General features: G+C 40.1%; 1 long non-coding RNA gene across 1 annotated transcript; it reads left to right on the top strand.

Annotated features, from left to right (window-relative positions):
- The first annotated feature begins 579 nt into the window (after nt 1-579).
- LOC122989463 lies at nt 580-6,063 on the top strand. The gene is made up of 3 exons (XR_006405074.1): nt 580-4,381; nt 5,342-5,435; nt 5,614-6,063. It is a non-coding gene; the product is annotated as an uncharacterized LOC122989463 (long non-coding RNA).
- The last annotated feature ends 17,353 nt before the right edge of the window (nt 6,064-23,416 follow it).

The raw sequence follows: 23,416 nt of genomic DNA, 5'->3' as shown, positions 1-23,416 counted from the left end.
GCAAAGTCTCGATGAAACATTCCCGCCGATCACGTCACATTATTCTCAGCGTTCGAAATGTCCTGGATACAATTTTATGCTTATCATAAAAATGTGTCACGGTTATCGTATTAATAATTCTAACTTCCAGGATTTTCTAGTGTTTGGAGCAAGTAGCAAGTGAAAATAAGGAAGTAAATAAGGTGTGCAAGAATAAGTAGGTTACACCTGTTGTTATGTCAAAGTCTCATTTGATGTCTTCTGTGGTAAATCTCTGTTTCAGGTTTGATTACTTACAACTTGAAGGCTTTATGTAAATATATTCAATATGGGATTTAATAGGATTCAGATTAACCCTAACATTACCATCAACTATCAGCAGCAGAGGCCGTTGCGGTGATGGAGAACCGAGCCAGACTCCTGACTGTGCTTTCAGATCCATTTTTGAACCGTGTTGGTGTAAAACATTGTGGTGCCGTGTAGCTCCGAGGGAAGAGCGCTGCTTTAAGAAAGCTGGGGGTTAAAGGTGGATCCCCACTGGGATCACATATGCTGAAAATATATGCATGCTCATGGTACTACCAGGCACTCTGAATGAAAGCCTCCATCAAATGGCATATGTTAGAGGAAAAACTGCATTTTTTTTTACTGTTTGGCGTATTCCTCAGGGTGACCGGCCGATCGTAGATGAGTTGATTTCATGTCTACATGCTTCTCTAGCAGCTAAAGTGAATGTCAGACATCAACGTCTCTCTGAATGTGAGGAAGTAGAATAACGTTGCCTTCATTGGCAGCGTGCTTCACTGTTGCTTTTCACATAAAAGACACATAAACACATGTCCCAGTCTTTATGCACACGTTGGCTACATGAAGCATTGCCTTCCTTTATGCAGGACACACAACACATCAGCTGATCAAAAGCCAACAGCAACCACCGCCTGCAGCTCACTGCTTCACTCTCACAGCTACTGTTGTTCTTCCTCACAAACCTGTGATGGTGTCTTTTCTCGAGCTCGTCTCTTGGAATTATGCATATTCCATATGTCAGTGATATGTGTGCCGGGTTGTGATGTGTCCACCCCAGGGGGGGGGGCTGATTGCATTCCTTCCTGAATCTCTCTGCCTTCAATTGAGAGGAGCAGAACCTGTGCAGTTTGTATAACCATCTGTACAATAATGATTTTATCTCACTGATGATAATGTTCCTGGCTAAGTTAATATGGTCATACACTCAAGCTTTAATTGACAGCGATAAATTCACTTTCATTCTCCGGGAGTTGTCAAAAGCTTTTCTGGGGGGAAAAAAAGGAAATGACTACTTGATGCTGTGGCGAGTTAAAGTGGATTAAAAAAAGCTAAACTGCAGGATTTTATCACACAGAAATGATCCAAGGATACACACAAGGAAAACATAAAAAATATATATTGTATAAGGTTTGTTTTTTCATTATGAAACACTCTCTAACCTCCTCAGAGCTGCAGTGAAGTAGTGGTGTTTATTAGGTTGCGTAACGGTTTACAAATGCAATTAGCAGTTTGGTCTGTGATGATGCAGCAGCTTGAACTTTAAGCATATAGCAGCAGTGAATATGTGCCCACACAGCCTCACAGTCCTCCTGTACGTGGTTTTTTTTATTGCTCTGCAGTGTGTGTTCTACATCCAATCTATTTCCTCAGTCTGAGCAGAGAGTACAACAGGATTAAAGATGCATGAGAGTATCCCCATGTCCAGCAGGGTGGAATGAAGAGAGATCATGTTGAGCACATTGACCTTGTTCTCAGAGTTATTGGCCAGCCCCTCACCTTTGCAGAGGGCTTCTGTATTTAACATTGTATGGGACTACTTAATTAGCAGCCTTGGTCTGCTGCCAAACTATTGTCCACGGACAGAGAGAGAGAGTCTCATTGACCAGCGTCCCAGACGTTCCTCTCGCAGGGTTTCGCTTTACACACTGTTCTGTGTTAATGCACAACACTTAAAATGCTTAAACTCATTCTTCCCCATCATCACAAAACATGTCTCCGGTCTCTATGGAAACATTATCTTTTACTATCATCGAGCGCTGGTTCAGAATGAAAACGTTGTGTTCAGCTGGAGGAGAAATATTTTCTTGAATACTCCCTTGAAAAGTTTCCACAGTCTTTATAGGAGATGGTAATGATGATGATGATGATGATGACCTGGGGTTTATTCTTGTAGCTTTGGCTGCAATTTTTGAGATCTTAAAGCGTAGCAACATCGCTAAAAATAGGTCCAACAGGGCAGAAACACACGTGGTCAGATGATCACAGTTTAACAAGCAACATCTTTATTTGGAGATAAAACTGAAAATGAGAACAATTATAATATTGCTAATAATTCTTTTAAGAGCGGCAACATTATAATCAAAATGGTCTACTTGCCATTTTAAAAGCTTCACCATAGTAACAATAATTTACAGGCGAATCTCTATGTTCTTTCAGTCACTGGCCAAAGCTTGTGACCGTAGCTGAGGGTTGAGATGATGAAGACCTCAGCTCTTCCTTCACCACAACAACACCTGCGTTACTGCTGACGCTGCACCGATCCGCCTGTCAACCTCACGCTCCCACGTCTCACCCTCGCTCACGAACAAGAGCCCGAGTTCTGCTAGCTAGAGAAAGCTTATCTAGCTTATAACTATGTGTACAGCACAAACAAAACAAAACATCTTTACAGTTTCATCAAGAAGATGCTTTTATCCAAAGCAAGTTGATCAAACACAAGCGAGGATCTAGTCAGGAGAGAACAATGTGAGCTAGGGCCCTGTTGTGGTACCAGACACCTTTCATTGGCACAGCGTAGTGAGCAGGAGGGAGCGTAGACCTAAATGAGGGTGGTCAGTTTTAGTTGTTTTGTAAGCGAGTGTCCGGGCAGCAGCTGGGAGCCGGTGGAGGGAGATGAACAGCGGGGTGACGTGTGCTGTTTTGGGCTGGTTGAAGACCAGACGGATCATCTGCAGAGGTTTGAACATACATGCGGGGGAGGCCTGCCAGTAAGGAGCTGCAGTAGTCGATATGTGATATCAGGAGAGCCTGGACCAGGAGTTGTGCTGCCTGCTCAGACATGTAGGATCTGATCTTCTTGATGCTGTAAAGGAAAATCAACACAAACAAGAAACTGAGGTCATGTGATTCTTAAAGGTTCATCAATAATGAGCAAGTTTGGCGCAGAGTTGGATTTATTGGAGCTGGATACTGAAATCCTCTTGAAATGTCTTAAATATGATAAGTAACAATATAAACAATGCTTGTATTTATATCAAACTGTTATCGCTATCCCCTTCAACGCTGCATTAATGGTAATACAGTTCATTCTCTTCATTTACACGTCTGACTAAAAGCAGGATGCATACAGGGCGACTCTATACAGCATATTATATACATTTCCATTACTATATGAAGAGCAAGACATTAATAAGGTTTTCAATAGTGATGAAAAGTCCATATATGATGTTATGATTTCATGTTTTTGTGAAAGAGAGCGACGCTCTGCCTCTCGTGACGGCAGAGTCGGGAGTCACATGAACAACAGCGCAGCTCTCTGTGGCGGTGAGACTCTGTGCAGATCTCATCCATCATTTATGCATGGCTCTCCATTACAGGTTCATTTGAATGAGAGGATAGTATAGCCCTCCCTTCCTTTTTGAGCTCTAAAGGTCAGTGATTGAATATAGTCCTCATGCAGGAAGTAACCTGATTTCCCTCTCATAGTTGTGCAGTAATTCCCGGGCTCTCGCGGTTTAGTAAATAACAGGCGCAGACTTAGTATGCCACAGAACCGCTGCATTAATCTTTCTCTGGAATTGGTGGGATTACTCTCTGTCAATTTACGCTTTGGAATTGGGTTTACTATTCAAAGCATTGCGACATTTTCCTCTGCAAAGATCCAGTGCATGTTGCTACTTATTTGATTCAGCCCAGCGTGTGCTGAACCACCTCTAGTGTCTTGGTGGCTATAGTATCAGTTGACCAGCTGTTGAGAGGAGGAAATGAGCCTCTGCGTAATGACTGTCCTGTGGTTTTATGCACCTGGCCGTTGGTTTGTACCGAGTCTTTCAAATTAACTTTGGACTAATGTCTCCAGGACGCCCTGCTGAGTAGGTGTGGGCAGATCTCTTTCTACTGTATCCATCTCCAGTTAGAGAAAACACTACTGCTAATCTTAACGTTAGCGCCAGCTGCAATTAGCACAGCAATGCATTCTCACCTTTCTAACAAAAGGTTTGCAGTGTGAAAGAGGAGATTGAGGCCTTGAGGCTTTGTTACGGATTTCCTCTTTTAATGCACTTTGATTAATGATACTTTAAGTGGTTTAGCTCGCTTTGTCTCCGCAGATCGCTGCTTCAGAGCAAAGCCGTATGTCTCTGCAGCTGATGTTGATGTGAGTAACACCGGAGGCGGCTCAGCCCCTTAATTCAAAGCAACAATGATTTTCAGGAGTGTGGACAGCAACAGCAAAGTAAACAGTCAATAGACAGTGAGGTGTGAAGCCTCTGATGTTTTTCACTGCTACGGGTCAATATGTTATAGGTCTCTATGTCCTTCTGGGTCTGATTTATGTACACAAGAAGAACTTAAACAGCCATGTTGATCTGCAGCCTGATTGACATGTTGCTTCCAACATTCAGACTTAATGAGTAACTTAACACTAAATCCACTTTTTAAAGTTATAATAAACTGTTCATGGCAGCAGTAATTACAGTATTTGCCTTTTTCCAGAGAAAATAAAGTAATGTTGCCTTCTCAACCCCACAAAAATCTGTGAAAAAACGGCCTGAACTACGAGATAAAAACACTTTTCAATCCACCTCGACATATAAATATAAAGCATATAAACTGATTAGTGTAGCTAGCATGGATAGCTACATGCACACATGCAATGCTAGGCATCAGGCAGGATGAGCATGGAGACCAGCCACTAAAGGCACATTTACAATCTACCGCCGTATTGAAAAGGACAACTGAGCTCACCCCCCCCCCCCCCCCCCACATCAGAAAAGTAAAAGAAAGAAAAACAAGTGTGTTGTTAATGCAGCGAAGCCCAGTCAGCATTTACATGAATTATTCAGGATACAGATACAGTATGTGTGACCATACATACATACATACATACATACACATATTTGTGATTTTTTCTTCATGCTTTTTATTCGATCCTCGTTCTGTCCATCAGTCAACGCTCAGGCTTCCATGTTGCCTCTAATTTCTTGTAATTACTCTTTACTGTTTATCTCAGAGGACATTCTACCAAAAAGATCTGGACACATAAAGATTTTATACAACATCACTGTATCTTCCTCTTAAAACCAATCCACTACGTGTTGTGTTTACTGCCACTAAGGGAAAGTTCATCTCTTGTAGAGTGAAGACGGCGTCCTCCCGTTTCTTCACTGCAGAGCTACAGACCTGAGAGAAGCGGCTGAATCAGAGGGAAGGTGAGGACAGAACTGTTGCTTATAACTAATCATTTAAAAAGTCACCGACCGTGTCTTCACCAGTCTGCAGTCTGTCCAACATCGTGGATAGTTGATCCGAACGGCGACGCTCAAAGGCGGTGAAGGTGAAGACGTCATATTGTTTCAAAATAAAGAAACCTTTCCCCGTGTTTCCCAGTCTCTCCCTGAAGGCATCGTGTTGCACTCTGCGGTTCATTTAAAAAGCAACAGGAAGAGTTAAAGAGTGACGAGGAAGTTCACAGCCTGTTTAATTTCTCACCTTCGCTCACCTGAACGGTGGCTGTGTGAAGTGGATGTAAATGTCACATTGTCAGATTGTCATGAAGATGTTGGGGGGGGGGGCAGCGTGTAGACCAGCCTGAAGACTGTGGAGTTCAGGTTGGTGGATGAGAGTGCAGCCTGTCTGACCTTTTTATCAACCCAGACAACAATCTTCTTTTAAGAAATATAAAAATACTCTGATTTCAATAATAATTCCAGTCTGTTGTGATGGTTTCATCCACAGAAAAGTTCAGTTATCTTGTTAGTGGAGCACGACTGGCTTCTAAACTAGCTGTGATGTCACAAATCCTGCTTATAGCCTTAAAACGGGGTTTAAGGTGAGCACAGAGAAACCTTTGTTCCTCAGCAGATGAAATGCACATACATCACTCTGCACAGAAAAGCTCAAACATCCAAGTGAAGTAACGAGAAGAAAAACACATTTTTGAATGACTATAACCATAATATAGTCACCATTGTTAATATTGTAGGAGGTGAGAATGATTAAAAACATTGGTGTTTGATCTAAAACAACGTCCAGTATCAAACCTCCTCTGTTGGCATGATAACTGATGTTGTTTTATTGGAAATGAGGATTTTACTTCTCAAAGGAAAAACAACAATCCTGCTATAGTTTGAGTCTGTACATTTCTCATCAGGTCTAAGCTGATGAGTCATGTGACAGAGCAGCTGATGGCCTGTAAGTTTCTGCTGCTGCTTTTCATTGCACTTCCTCTTCAGGACCCTCATGAGTCTGATGCTTTGCTCCTGTGTATTATGTTTCAGTCCCTTCACACTCCACCCTGCTCTGGATGTTTCTATTGTTTTTATCACTGACAACCTGCATTCATGCACTCTCATACACTACTACTCCTGACTCACACCCCGTCACAATTATCATTGTTATTTACTGTAATAAATTTCAGTTTGTTTCCGCTACGTTTGGCGTGCGTCTCCCTCTTTTGTTGTGGCTCGTGAGCCGCTCATAACAAACCCTCGTTTTCATGTCACATTTCTCTGCAGCTCAAACCGCCTGTGTGAAGTGTTTTGCAGCCGTCTGCACTTAATATGCCGTAGTTCTGTTACATCAGTCTTTTCTTGGTATTGGTCGCTCAATACGTGATTTTGTGTAGCTGAAGCAGCTTTTAAAGCATTATCTGTCACACTGGCCAGATGAATGGAAATAATTAGCATGCCACACACACACGTCTCATTTGAATGACGACTGAAGGGACGTATTCACAAAAGGACACGTAGGCTCTCTATAGTCCCGACTGCGCGAGACATCAGATGGCTTTGATAACAGCAGCCTGGTGGTCAACCCAGCTGGGGGGGGGGGGGGGCTCAGATCATCAAAGAGAGACAGCTGGGTAGTGATGTGTCGGTCGCCATCGAGTCAGCTCTATGAGCCGGCTCCTTTAAGTGAACGCTGGGAGCCGGCTCCTGCCTGAGAGCCTTTTTCTTTCTTTTTTTGTAAATTAGACATAATAATAACAGGATGATCTTTTCACCACGCTGCTCGGCTACACGCGCTCCGTGCACGCCACCAATCACGTGTCGGCAGAGATCATATCATTAGGTTAGAGGCAGGCGGGGGACTGATGGTCCACAGCTGACCTGTGTTGTTTTCATTTCATTTAGCATCCTAACACTGGCCTCCACACTCCAGGACACATTTAGGAAGACGATGTGTCTCACAGGGCAGGAGCTCATCTGTTTTTATCAAAGCAGCTCAGGTGTGCACACCCCAGGACACACTACCACTAGTATCTGTAGAGTTTCTCTATTTCATTTTTTTTTTATGATACTTGAAATGTTGTTCAGAAGTCGGCTGTAGTAAGGGCCTCTTACACAAAGTATTTATTCTTAAACATGTTCTCATGTCAAATGTTTTTCAGATAATTGTTTATCTGTTTTGCACAAAAGTTCATCATACAGTACTTGTTTTTTTATTTTGCCAATAAATAAAGTATTAAGTGTTGCATGAATTGCATTCAAGGCAACTTTATTTACATAATGCATTTGATACAGAGATTGAGGGCTATGATGTCACCTTGTGTAATATTTACAATGAGGTCAGACTGTTAAACCTCGTCCACACAAATCTTACCCTATTATTATCCTAGTGGTTATTTTGCAGATAACCCCCCCCCCCCCCCCAAAAAAAAAACAAACATAAAAAGAATGATGAGCCGTTCTCGGAGAGGAACGGAGCCATAAGATCCGGCTCCATCACTACAGCTGGGGGCCCAGCAGAATAGACCATCAGCAGCCCAGCGGGGGGGCTCTGTATCATCACCGCCTGTTCTTCTTCTCCTCCTCCTCAGCCTCTCTTCTGTTTTTGGGATCCGGAGAACTAAGTGACGGGTTCGGATCAGAGTGAGCCAGGCTTAACTCGCCGCCGCTGATAGGCTTTGGCATTTAGGTGTGTAATTATTTATTTAGCTCCTTTTTTTTTTTCCTCGCATGAAAACAATTTTGTTCATGCCCTGATACGTGATTTGGGTTAATAGAATTTAAATACATTCTGACTACAATCCCCTGAAGAGCTTTTAAGCTAACGGAGATGGGGAGCAGTCTGTAGGAATGTGATGGAAGGACTATAATTACTTGCCAAAGATGTGGTTTTTATATCAACAAATTACCAGGTGTACAAAGCCAGCTCTGTGGTCTCAGAGAAACAGCAAAGATAAAGCCTCTCCGCTTTTTCTTCCTGGTGTTTGTCTCTTGACTCTAATCCCATCAAAGTCTCCCCTGCTTTTTGTTTTTCTTTTTCCGAGCGCTGAGATCCTCCCCCGTCTCGGGCTTTACCTCCCCTCAGGATTGGCATCTTGGAGTACGCTCATTGGTGATTACTCACTTCCAGACAAACATCTGGGAGCGTAAATACAGCTAATCCCCTTCATCACCGCAGTCTCTCCACTACAGTTAGTTCTTCCTCAGAGTAAATACCAAAACAAGAGAAAGGACTATCGACAGGATAAAGTTCCTCAAAAAGAGCCACCGACACACCTACAGCATCTGAATGGAAACATGACTCAGTGACACACTGCACAATGCACAACATTAATGGCTCCACAATGCTTTTCTTTGCCTTGGTTAATGACAGATAAACATGAAATGGGAGCCCAAACATTGGCAGCAGAGTGTAACCTTGGCAAATGAGGCTATGGCTCTTTTAGTCCCAGTAAAATACCTTATTCAGGTCTTCAGTGAGGCCATTACCTCAGCCCAGGAGAATGCATTTACTGTTAAAAAATATACCCTCTATGTTATTACAGTATGAGCAAAATGACTGTAATCTCATGTTTGGAATAGAACAATTTAACTACATTCATTTACTAAGAGTGTCTATTTGTATGAATTCATGTCTGAAGCTTAACTTGCTGGTTCTTGTCACCTAAATGACAAAGAAAGCTGTTCATCATCATCTGCCTTCCAGAACAACACAGGAGCGTTTTCTGATCTTCCTGAAGATATAAGCTCAGTTTAATTAGTATAGTCTTCAAAATCTCATTTACCAGCATCTGTCTACATCTCGTTTAGCTTCATAAACTCACCTATGAGACACTCAGTTATTCTTATTTCTTTATTTTGTAGCCATTTGAGTCTCTTTACTCACCTCATCTCTGTTTTCATCTCTTCTTGCTCCTCTGGGTTCCTTCTGATCTTTTTAATCTTTTGTACTTTAGCATTTTTGCATTTTAATTTGCAATTTTTTATTCTTCCAACCACTTTGTAAGCGGTTTTTAGAAAGGCTCTGTATAAACAAAGTTTATTATTGTATTATTTTATAGCGTGGAACTACTCGAGGCACTCTACATACATTATATCACAATTGCTGCTGGAAACTTAGTGTGTAGTTATGAGTCCTTTCTGTCCAAGAATCACAGAAGCAAATAGAAAATAATAAAAAAGCTCCGTTTCTAGCAGGTGGATCCTTTATTTCTGAACAGTAATGGGTAACAAACTTGAGGTAAATGACTGCTTTAACAGCACAGTGGTGTTTGGTAATGGAAATCATACTCTACCTTAGAGGAGAGACGTTGTCTGCCAAATGCAGCGGATAAAAGGCGACGGCAGTGTTTGTGGACGGGCTCCGGTTTGCAGGAAACCACTGCAGCGTTTTCTCTGCTCTCCACTCTCACAGCTTGGCTCTCAGAGATGAGCTGATTGGCTTCATCATCTCAGCGTTTCACACGCAGCAGTCGGGCATCTTCTCAGTGAGCATCTCTCTGAGCAGAATCTAATTAATTGTTCATCTTGGCTTGATATGCCAAGTATTTAGTATTGATAGTTTTGATCATAAATCCTCTAAAGACAGGTATACAAACAAACATGACGCACGTTTCTACCCCAGGCAGACTTCAAATGAATTAAAGAGAAATATGAGCTACAACACAAAGTGTGATTCAGCTCTGTTAGAGTGTACAATGAAAGCATGCTCAGTAGTTGTGGAGGTACTTAGTCACAGAGAGCTTTTCATCAGGCCTTTTCACACTTGACACCTGTTCAATAAAAAGCCCTCAATGTAAACCACATCATCTTGACAATAAGTTTTTCACTCTACCAGCAGGAGGTCCGTTTGAAGAGTGTGAATCGGTGCTGCACATGGTAATCCACTGCGGTTTGTTCTAATTCAATAAGTAATCAATTCTTTTCTGTCAAACTGGATTTAATCCAATTCAGTGACTGGTATTACTGAAAGATGGTGACATGGCATGAACCAAAGTGTTGATGCTGTTAACCACAAATTCCTTTTGGGTGTTTTAACCTTTGAGAGGTTCATGTTAAAGGTGCAGTAATCCAATAGTTTCTATTGACGATGGATCAAATGATTATATGTGATGTTAAAGGGGCCACAGAGACTGATCAGTGTCATTTTCTCAGATCTACAGAGAGATTTCATGTTTTGTTTTTACAGCCTGAAACATTACTGCTTCGGTTCACTTTCACCCTCATTTCAACCAGAAATCTATTGTTTGGTGGTGGGCAGGTGGTGTATAGTGGAAATCTCAAACAGACGACATCAGCAACTAGCTGGTGAACATAGTGGAGTATTTAGGAGATGACTATTTTGCTCAGGAGTTGGTGGTGAACAATAAAGAGCTAAAATAACAGTGATTATTAACATGACTACAAATAAAAGTTAATGTTGTTCTATGTCTTCTTGATTTGTAAATAGGTAACTGTTTGCTAACATGTTAGCCATATTATATTTATGAAGCGATAATGTCAATGTTGTGTTCTCAGCTTGTTGCGCTGCCTCCAAGTCACCAAAAATTCAATGAATGCAGGTTTGTTCACATAGATTTATACATAGAGAACAACCACAGTCACAAACCAGTTCCAGGTCCAAAGAGTGTTTGGAAGAACCAAGATTAAAACAGGTAATAAACAGTGTATGTCCAGCCAAATATTAAAGCAACACTTAAAGTGTCAGTGAGGTCTTCATCTAGAATAGTTCATTCTGGTTTAAGAAGTGCCTTTCCGGCCCTGTTTGCACCTGCTATTAACATCCGTCTCGGGTGATCCAATCACAAGTGGACAGCTCTAAGTACATCTGTTCACACCTGGTGTTAATATGCGTCTCCACTTGCGTCCTGAGTGACCACTTGTGATCGGATCTCACTTCCCCGCTCTACATGCAAATAAACACTGACATCACTTCCGTTTTAACTGTTGGGAGTCCGCTCCGTCTACAGCTGCATGTTCAACCTGTTTGATAACAGGATAAACTAATATACAACGCACCGTGAGCCCCCTCACCAAAATTAAATGCCCGTCCTATTGATTTGCTCTAGTGCTGCATCTGAACATATACATATATATATATATATAAATGAATGGTTTAATTTCTATTCCAATTGTCAATTTGATGAGGAAAACAGGTTAGGAGAACGAGAAAAACAGGAGAAAAACGAATTTTTTAATTCAACATGAAAAATGGCAAAACAAAATAATGAATTTCTTTTTCCTTTGATCAAACAAGTTGAACAGCTTTGGAGGGTTCACTGACCAGGAGGCAGTGATGTACTCTCCAGGCGGTCCAGGATGCATTGCATTTAAACTGCTAAATGAACTTGGCCACATGTGGTCCAGACCACCTCCGAATGTGGTCTGAGGGATCGGATCTCAGCAGGTGTTGCTGATGCAGTCTTGTATTTGGGTTAGTAACTTCTTGACTGTGGAATCCTGGATTGAGTTCAATAAAATACATTTCAAGCACATATCTATATTAGTTCTAATTAGTGAGAATACAGAAATGGCCTGAGGCTGCTCATAAAAGCTGTAATGGAAACCACATAATTTGGTCAAATCGAACTGACTCAACACTAGAAGCAGGAAAAAGGACATGGACACCAACACAAAGTTTACCTTGAAATGATCAGCCAACCTCGTCTTCATCGCATCACTGTGTTCACCTGCAAATGGTTTACAATAGTGAATATCTTTCACATACCAGTGAATTTTTTAGATATTCAGTATGAACCGATGTGCAAAATACATTGATTTTAAATTATTTTAGATATATTCACTCAACAGTTTTATTCTAGTATGTTGGTATCAGACATAATCATCCAGAATGCATTTGGCTGATTTATTTGCATTAAAATGTGTGATTTTAGGAGAGAAGGTTGTATGTTCTGTAGTCACTGCATTTCTTTTTCTAACCCAGTTGTATCAGCCATGTTTGTCCTTTGTTTTTCCAGATTGTGAGATTGTGACATCCCATCACTCAAGATATTGTCCCAAAATTTCTGCCCCCATTCCAACACAAAGCAGGACATCAGGTTATCCAAAATAACTTGGACAGCCCAGTCATCACAAACTATGTCAAATACAGTTTAAATTCAGATAAGTGTATTTTAAATTCTAGTGGAGATCCTGAAGTTTACAAAGGTACCAGATATTTCAGGTTGGATTTTAAGGAAATGTGTATAAAATGACACACAAAGCAGAATATTTCCATTCGCTCAGTGGAAACATCGTACCACTCCAAAGGCATCGATGCTAGCTGATACACTGTCAGATCATGTGGAATGCCATTTAACTTCATCACTTTAGGAAGCTTTAAAAATACCTCTTAATGTTATTATCCTTAAGATTTTCATCAAATCAAACCCCATGTTTGATACTATTTATGGTTGGCATTTATTCTGCAATGACAATTCGGTGCATTTTAAGTCAAAACTAAACTACATATGTTATTTACCCATGCTCTCCAGAACAACACACCACTATTTGTGGCATATGCATTATTAAATCTGTTAAATTAGTTGCAATTATTATTGACTGACATGAGTTTGTTTGGCTGCACAATACTACATCTGCTGTAGTATTAAACTCCACTTACTGATATTACAGTAACCACAGGTGTCACCATATCATCCAGAACTGAAATCTAAGGGTTTACAACTTTGAAGGGGAAATGATGTTATGGTACTAAGCCTAATTTTTCAATGTGGTGAGCAGCACAATATCATTCACCTCCATTGTATTAGAGTGAAGAATATCCACTGTATATGTCTGAGGACATCCTATGTAATTGTTGTCTAATGTCATTAAAGTTTTTTTTTAGATAGTGAGAGAAATGAGTCAACAACCAGCGAATATAGGCTTTAAATGCAGTGTTCTTCTGTACAAGTTGATATTGCTCACAGTTTGACAAATAGTTTGTAGTGTCACACATGCCATTGATCTGTGGTGAGAGATTAACCCACATCCCATTGTTCCATAAAGCCTGACGTATCCCCAGAGAGGGAGACGCTCAACTGCCTCCACGAGCTGAGACCGTTCTCCAATTTGCTGTCATGACACTTTTTTGATTCTGATCCCAATTCAATATCCTTATTTAGCCATGCATCAGCATAACTTTCAGCTGTAAACAGTGCAAAAATGTTCAATCACTGAGGCCAAACTGCATTTGAAGCTCATTAACTGCTATGATGTCTCCATTTCTTACAAGATGCCCCAGCTCTGCGCTGCATTAATACTGCCAAACACCATTTACAAGACTTTTACCCACAGCTTGTGTATACGGGTTGTTTGGTTACAGGCCAAGAGGGTTCATTAATAATAAGTTGCTTGTAAAGTGCTTTAATTAAAAGTGAGTTTGAGGTTTGTCTGTCTTCCTATTGTACTTATCACGATAGCACAAGGAAGCTACATAAATATTTCATAGTTTGTTTTCAGCCGCTGTCTTCTATTAGTCATTCCCAATTCTCTCCCTGTTATTTTTCATGTGACTATGATAATGGGTGTCTGCCACTGTGAGAGAAATATTAAAGATACACATCAGGGAGGCCACATCCAGCCTTATTTCAAGGCATAGCTAATTTTTTAAGACAAATTCATGCTTTCTTATCTCTTCACAAAAAGCACTGAAGACAATTTATCTCCTTGAAGCATTGCTGGAGGAGTTCAAGTGGTGTAACAGAGATCAGGGGAGACTGTCTAGGAACAATGTTCATCTTAAACAGATGCTGCTCTTGGGGTAATATCTCAGACCAGGGTTGGATTAGGACACCCAGAGGTATTAGCAAGTATCTTACGTACAAGACTATATCACGTTAAGTCCTGCAGTGTGTTTACGATATCAATCAAATGGAATTCAGTAAGAATTGTATAACCGTTTATTTTGGTATAACTTTTCATTAATTGACAGTGGACTTACAGCAGAGATTCTATAAATTTGACAATTAAAGTTACAACTGGTTAAGAGTTTCATTATAAACATATCACAAAAAGTAAAGAAATTAGTGTTTGGTAGATTATTTCTTTGTTGTAACAATGCTTCTTGGCAGTAAATCTTATACCGTTGGAAAGCCTGTTTATTTCCCTTTTAAATGGTGCCACATTTGTAAGGAACATGCATTTGTGGGATGAGCAGCAGAGGTGAGTATGTGGGTTGTGCCCATGAAAAATTTGCCAAATCTTCTCTGCCAATTCCCAACAGCTTATTCTGCCATTGACTCTCGTTTGGTGTTTGGTGGATTGGATGACTGAAGTTTGAAGAAACAAGACATATTGGCAATTTAACAATTTATTCATTTAACAAACAGGAGCCTCAGTAGCGTGTGGAAGAACCATACACAGCCACAACAGCCTGGCACCTCCTCCTCATGCTGGTCACCAGCCTGGTCACACACTGCTGTGGGATGGCGTCCCATTCTTCAACCAGCATTTGTCGCTAGTCAGCCAACGTGGTTGTGTTGGTCACTCTGGCATGAACAGCACGCCCAAGCTGATCCCACAAGTGTTCAATGGGGTTGAGGTCAGGACTTGCCTGGTGAAGTCTGTCTCTCCATTTCAAGTTGCATACATACATTTCATGTAAAGCAGTAGATGGCATGCGATCATGAGTTCACTGTTACCATGTGTCTCCTTCAGTTTTCCTTATTTAAATTATGTGAGGTGATAAGTCTGGGCTAAGCTGTAAACAGGTACATGAGTTGCTCCTCTTGTTTTATTTTCAGACAGAGTAACCACTCAAGGTGTGTTTGCTGTCCCCTGCTGGCCTCTCTAGATACATCATTTTGAACAGAACTCTAGAGCTTGTATTTTGGCTACTCGAGGGCAACGAAACATGTTGTAAACACAAGACTGACTTGTTAGCTCTTAACATTTTAGCAAACAGTTACTTGTTTTATATTTCTGGTCACATGATGAAAGTAAGTCCAATATTCACTCCCCTTTAACTCTGTTTTGGTCTCCACCAACTCGCTAGTTTCATCTTTCTGCTGTTTGGTGCTGAGCAGACAGTGTACAGGTAGCTGATGAGAGCTGTGAGACTGAACTACACCATAAAGGTACGTACTGTAAAACCAAAACAATGAGCTCAAAAACACTAAAATGCTGTGTAGAGTTGAAGTGAACTGCTTGGGTGTAGTTGGGTGAACGAGTAATTCTCTGTGGGTTTGTCACTAATACATGTATGTGTATATATATATATATATATATATATATGTGTGTGTGTGTGTTTGGGCATGAATATGTGTGTGTTGGCTGAATTCTTTTGCACTTTGATGTTTTGTTCTAATAAAAAATAAGCAAAGACACCCTGAGATGGGTCGTCTCTGGAGCAATCCAGGGTTCAAGTGTCTGCTTGCAGTTCTACAGTAGAGCTGAAGCCACACAGCACTGCCACCTCATTGTTTATTCCGACTAGTGGAAGAGGAGTTACGGGGTCTGCTGTCATTGTTAATCCAGTAAAAGCCTGTCAGCCCAGTCCACTTTGGCTTTCAATATCAGACAAACAAATTGGTTGTGTGAGTTCTTACTGACAGCGAGACAATGGGTGTATCTGTTACTGAGACGCATTACCCACTCTTTCTTACAATCTGACACTTGTGTATCAAGTCAACTGTCAAACAGGATTAAGGCCCTGTGAAGGTGTCATATACTGTATGTGGAATGGTTCTCTAAAGGGGATATATTAAGCTTTTTCTGGCTTTCTGTCATGTATATATGATTATGATATCGGAAATCTATGTTAAAAAGGGTTAAAGGTCCAAAACCTGAGGTGAACATATGTAGAAATGCGGTTATTTCCTACTGTGTCGATGAAATGACAACTCATCATGCATGGCCATAAAAGGCCGTCTGTTCTGTAGTCTTTATTGCGAAGGTTGTAGCGAAGGTTTTTCTACGTGTTGTTTGCGTTGTCCACTCATATTTCAGATTAGATTTCAGCTCCAACATGTATGGATGTTTTTAAGAAGTTGATATTTCAAGTAAAGAACAAGTGAAAGTAGTGAAATCCTGCTACAACAGTTACTTTCATAGTTTGTTGACGTAGCCTCCCGAGCCATTGGAAGTCTCCTGAGGGGCAGCTTCCAGAAGCTGACCAATCAGAACAGAGTAGGCTCGTCGGGAGGCAGGCCTTAAAGAAGCAGGAGCTCAAACAGCCTGTTTTAGACAGAGGCTGAACTGAGGGGCTGCATAAAGCTTCAGTATAAGATAAATAAGGAGTTTTTGAACTTTGCAAATCATACAAAGTTTATTCCAGTTAAGCCAAAGAATATAAATATAGACCCAGAAATGTGCATATGTCCTCTTTAAAGGACAGTCGTATCACGTGAACTCAATCTATGTGTGCTGTGATTTGATTACCATGTACGCAACATTACTGACATATCAGAGAAGTGACATTGTGTATGACTGATGTCAGATACTCAGCCTACAGACAGTGTTGTAGTGGAACATAAGGTTAAACTTGCCTGTCTGTTTGTATTGTGGGACACTGACAGGACACACATCCTTTGTTGGACTGTTGTTGTTGTTGTTGTTGTTGATGATGCATCTCTACCTGAAAATACAAAGAAAACAAAAAGTAACTTTTATAAATCTCATACACTGGAGTGCTTGGCCACTAGTTGTCACTGTGCTGCTGAGTTTATAGACCACAGCTTCACACAGACAGAAAGCCCCGAAGCTTGATGAGGTTTCATCCTCCTGTCACTACTTTTATGTAAAGCTGTTGAATTGTCTTGATGTTGAAAAGTTGAATAAACTTGACTAAACGTGTCATCTTGTGATGCACCAGTGTAAATAGTTTTCTGGGGGAGGAGATGTTTGAAAACATGTAAATATTAAACCGCAGAAATAGCTGCACACCATGTTCTGATAATTAATCCTTTATTGATTTAGAACATAATGATCAGCTGTCAATTCATTTTAATAAACTGTACATGTCCTGTAGGTGACAGGTTTTTGAACTTGGTGTGCATTTACCATCATCGCTCTTCTTATGTTGTAATGAAACACTATAACAGACCACATACTGCTTCACAGTTCTCTCAGCGGTTCCTTCCAGGGGTTTAATCCAGCTTTATCAATCTCTCTCTGATTGATGAACCTGAGATTCCAGAACAGTTGATCAAAGTTTGTTTAATCAACTCTGAGTATGTTCACTATAAGTTATCATCAATGGAGCTCCAATACTACAATTCACCATGACAACAGGTAAATAAAAGGCAGAGCCTCCATACTAATCCAGTGGAAGTGAAACATTAATGCGTGTCATGTGAACCTGAGTCAGAGCGTGGAAACGTGTCAATAAGGAAACACAATGAACTTATATTTAGGGCTGCAGTCAACCAAAGAAAATCTTGGTCAACTGAAATCCTACATAATCTTCAACTAATCGATTAGTCGCCGGGGGAGACAGAGTGCACAGTGAACTCAGCAGCCACACATTTCTCCATTTAGTGTCTTCAGGTTAGGCTAACCTATTGTTGCTAACTTTGAAGCTAACCTCCTTCACTTTTCCAGCACTTGGGGAAACAACAGATGTGACTTTTTAGCATTTATTAACTGACACACTGTAGTCTGTGCTGTACATTTACTGCCAGACTGACAACTTACTGCTAATTTCTTTCATAGCTGATAAAGTGGTGAATCTTACTGTATATGAACCTGTACATCACACTGTAAAATGAGCAAACACAGTGGGCAGTAAGTCACCACAGTAATCCAGCCTGAGTTTCCCTCAGCTGAGGGTAGGGCAGGGCGATATGGCCAAAAATGTTATTATGATAAAATATATTGATGATTATCAGGATAAATGTCAAGTCATTATTTCTTCCAAGTTTAAAGGCCGATCTTTGTTCCTGAGTGAAAGTTGAAGAAAGCAGACAGTCAGAAAACACTTTCACATTCAAAACAATTACAAAGATAAAATCTTTTTTCAACATCAAAATATGCATGAATGAACTTAAATAAAATCCTTTTTCCTCAACAAAATAAATATCTTAGAAAAATGAAGTGCTGCAGTGTGACGCAGCACTCAGACTACACAGTCAGTTACATGTCCAGTAACACATGATCATGTAAACTCCAACTAAAATATGCCCAGATGAAGCTGTGACCTGACGTGATGAGGTTCCAGCGTTTCTGTGTAATTGACAACATTTTATAACTTCATTTTGCGATATTCTACATTACAGCAGCTAATTAGCCGCTGTGCATTTAAAATTAATCCCACAGTTGTTTACACGCTATTCGGGTCTGCTAGTTACTTTAGCTTAGCAGTTAGCGATGGCCTCCTGCTTTCTGTTGCCTCCTTTAGTGATAATGCTACATGTAATAAATGTAGTTTACTTGTTGTGACGGTAGAAATATGAATGCATGTGTGTGGACTGTCAACATTTAGTCAGAGCAGGGGAAAGAGTTAATAAGCTAACACAAAGTTTTATTCAGTTTTGTCCATTAATTCATCGTTGAGCAGACTTGGATTTCCTGGATGGATGATAAAGTGGTGGAATCTTCCAGTGTATGAGGCTGTAGCTTACAGTACATTACATTTTCACATATATGTGTTCAGCTATAATATTACAGGGACAAAACACAGGCGGCAGCAACTGAAGATGAAAAACTAGAGAGATAATAGAGATGTTAGACAGAGACATGACTGTCAGCTCACAGTCTGCAGCAGTAATAACCAGAATAAATGTTTAGAGGTCTATTGGCTCAACAGCATCCAGTGACTACATGTCAACAAATGCAAGTAAATGTAGTAAATTTAAACTTCTCCGTCACTGAAATGCTGTTAAAACACGCTAAGACTACATGCTAAAGACTCACTTTCAAACTACATTTAGTTTGCAGTCTGCAGCTGAACCACAACCCTGCTCACTCAGAAATATTAATAATCTCTGACATGACATGAAAACTATGATGGGAATGTTCCATCAGTGCAACCAATCACATCATGAGACATGAGGTGATTATTGATCTTTTTTTATTTAAGAGAAATGATCAGATTATAAACATGTCGGTGCAGGAGCTGCTGTAACAAGCTGACAGCTGTCTGACGGACGTTATAAAAGGACATGCAGAGGATGAACTCACACTGGCATATTTGAATCTGAGGACAAAGAAATGACTGATGTGCATAAAAGGGGGAACGTTGTTAAAGGCATTCCTTGAGTAATAAACTAATATCCAACCAGGATGTTGATTCTGACAGCAGTAAAGCTCTGCTGTGCTTAGATACGCGCTTTGATACGTCCTGAATGAACCATCGTATCTGACGGTTGCTTCAGGCTCTGCAGGAGGAGATGGAGAGAAACTCAGAAAACCTGCCAGCAAGCAAGTTAGGTTCACAGTCAGTTACCGCGGTAACTCACCCAGTTTAAGTTCTCGTACTGGAACAGAAAAGCCAGAGTTTCCTTCGTGTCAGCGTTAACAGGTGCAGGTTGATGTCGTCACGTCATTCCTTCCTGTATTATAGGAATAATAGATGCCCAAAAAGCTTTTTCCCCAGAGACCAGTGTAAAAGGGAAAACTGTTGACGGGACACCTTGAACTGCAAAACCTGGAGTTACAGACAAACCACCACACACAGTAGCAGACGTGTAGCAAAAATCACGTGTAAAAAGACATTTACACATCTATGTATTCATCTAGATCTGTCTACACATTTACAAATCTGATTACACACACACATCTAGATACAGTTACACAACTCTCCATACACGTTTGCCAATAATTCTGCCAGAGTAATATCCCCATACAGGCCCCCTTCTTCTTGTATCTCATGCTGTTGAAAGCTGTGACAGCTTAGATTATCATTTTTGACAAAAAGACTGTCATGAAATCAAGTGTTTAGTTGCAAAGCTAAAAAAAATAATAATAATTGTAAACTTGGATTGTGGTTATTATTTACAGATTGTATAAACTGGTAGTTCGGTGGTGTTTTGTGGACCTGCTTGGTATTTAAAGATGCATTACGGCAACTCTTCTGTCACCTTTATCAACCTCTATGGGTGTCATTGGGACTATTAAGACTTGTGAAAAAATCAATACAACTCACAGCCGTAAACTTACGGTGGCCTGTAGTTGACACAAACAGTAACTTTAAACAAACAGTATTGACTTTTCATTCCAGGGGCAATAAAATCCTGACTTGCTCCTTTAACATTTCAGTCAGTCCCTGTTGCTCCTTCAGATCAGCTGCACAGACAGCGTCAATATCCAGGAAGCTAAAACCAGTGACATGTTTCAAATTACACTCATATCCGACATGATAACCCCCCTTTAAACAGTCAAAACACATCCCAAACCCTCCTCTGAACACGCAGCACCACCTCCCTGCTGAAAAATGTCTCCCATATAACGCCTCTGCCTCCACATGGCGCTAGTCAAACTGCAGTCCTGATCATGATAAATGATATCCCCCCTTCTTCTCATTTTTTTTCATCCACAGCGGGTTGTCGTATCTTTAAGGAAGAATAATGCGCCGACACATCCAGCAGACCTCGAGGATGAGCACCTGTAGTTCAAAGGCCAGAGGCAGAGCCAACAAGGCCGAATAGTTTTAAAGACTGAGTAAGGCCAAGCAGACGGGAATCTATGAGTCTTCAGCTCTGGTCCTTGGATGTGTTGGACAACTCTCAGTGGAGCTGAGCGTCCTTTTTCTCACAGTCTGCCGGGGGGGGGGGGGGGGGGGGGGTGTTTATATTGTTAATGTGTCTCACAGGTCAACAGAAAAAGATTCACACTTTGTTTTTAAAATGAATGAATGAATAAAATGAAAAGATAAGCTACTGGTCAACAATAAATAAGTCAGAAGTTGCTTTGCAGACTTTCTAGAAATAGACTTGTTTATCTGTTTTTATTCTTTATTTGGATCCTCATTAGCTTCCACACAAAAACACAAACAATCACACAAACAACAGTTTTAAATCACACTGATCAATAAAACAACAAGTGAAAAATAACTCCACATATGAAAAAGTAGACAGTAAATGATAAAAAAACAAATTTGTTAAAATCAATAGAAAAAAAAAGAAAAGAAAAACAATCAGAATGGTTCCAAAACAGCAAAAACTAAAAGTCCTTCATGTTTATGTTTGTGACTTTTTGAAATCTTGTAAAATATCACAAGAAGATTCATAATCCTGCAAAGCATTGCTAATTTATTCACACACAACAAACACAACGTATTCCCCAAACACTTCAATCTGCACACCGTCACCGTGGTGATCAGAGTGATTATTATTATTATTATTATTATTATTATTATTATTATTATTATTATTATTACTTTAAGTATTAGAGATATCTTCCAGGATTTAGTCACTGTATTTTTATTGAAAACATCTAAAAATTTCCAAAACATCATAGTGATATAATAATTTCAACAAATATACAATGGAATCATTTTAGATTATTTATATTTTGATAAAAATTGAAGCCATAAGTAGACAAGTCAAGTTTAGTTTATTATATTTATTTGTCAAAAAACAGAAACCTACACAACACAAAACACTAATACAACTACTGCAAATAAATATTCAATATAAAAATACATAACACCCAACACTATGCAATATATAAATAATGCTTTATATAAATAATGGAGATGCTTTACAAAGTGTGTTGAGGCTTCGTTTTTTTTTTTACAGAATTTAAATACATCTCAGGTAATAATTCATTTCATTTCATAATTCATCTTCTTTGCAGTGAAAATCTTGCAGCATGAAGTGACATATCTCACTGAGGTTAGGTACTGTCCCTCCTCAGCCTCCGTAGGATCTGCATGCTCTGCCTCTCATTGAAAACCTATAAGCATAGCAGGTGTCACATCTGCATGCATGCGAGCGTCACCTCCTCTGTTCCACAGTCTCCCGGGGGCTACCTACAGTAATCTTCCAATAGTCGAAGCCTTCAGGCAGTCCAGCTATCAAACACACTCACACTGCTGGTTTGTTTATGGATTTTCAGCATGTTCCCTTGAAGAAATTAAGGTTTATCCCCACAGGATGTTGCACATTATGAGGCACTCAATACTTTTTGACACCGATGTGACGAGGACGGTGACTCCTGCGGAGGGAGTTTCCAGGCTATCTCGCTCTCCGTGGGAAAAAATAAATAAATAAATAAAGATGTCCAATAAATTTGAAAATGCATCAAAGACATGCACTGTAAAGTCCCCGTAGGAGAAAATATGTTTGATAAAAACCCAGCCTCATGTCTAGCATGATAAATAGCATCATTCATGCATCCTCCACCAAAAAAGGCAGCGAGCGCTAATAAGAATACAGTAAGTGGTGTCATTCATCGTGTGCTTGGAAGAGCACACTTCAAGCGCTGCAAGCCAAGAGTAGCATCACACAGGCTAATCGATTGCATTCTTTTTACTGAACATGTTGCTGCATTAGGCAAACAGAAAGACCGATGGTATTCCACTCTACCGTTTCTTTATGCATTTAGTTATATTGTGTATAAGGATGAAGGTAGCCCTGACATGAAGCACTCCAACAGAGGCCGTCAGCACATTAGCCTCTGCTAATCCAAATGTCATTCAAACCTGAAAATAGACTACTGAGCTGATTTACAGCCAGCGTTATAAAACAGCATGTCTTCTTCCTCCTGTTTAATCTTTATCTCCTAAATTAATTCAAATCTTGTTCAGTGAGTTTTTTTTCTACACAATTAACAAAACATATATGTTGTAATATTAAAAGAATATGATATAATATTGCACTTCCTTAAAGTTGTTGGAAGAAATAGATTTGAAAATGGTTCAAATTGATGCTGCAGAGGATTTTAATTTGCTGCTACAGTTAAACTCCTAAAATGTGACTTGGTAGCGTCTGATGTTAAAGCCTCCCTGCTGTTGGATATATTCACTAGTCTCTAAGACCAAGTTTGTTATTTTCACTGGGATTGAGTTTGACGTCGTCCTTCTA

Source organism: Thunnus albacares, chromosome 2 (assembly GCF_914725855.1).
Source record: "Thunnus albacares chromosome 2, fThuAlb1.1, whole genome shotgun sequence".
NCBI lineage: Eukaryota > Metazoa > Chordata > Actinopteri > Scombriformes > Scombridae > Thunnus > Thunnus albacares.
This window is presented reverse-complemented; position numbering and strand designations above follow the sequence as displayed.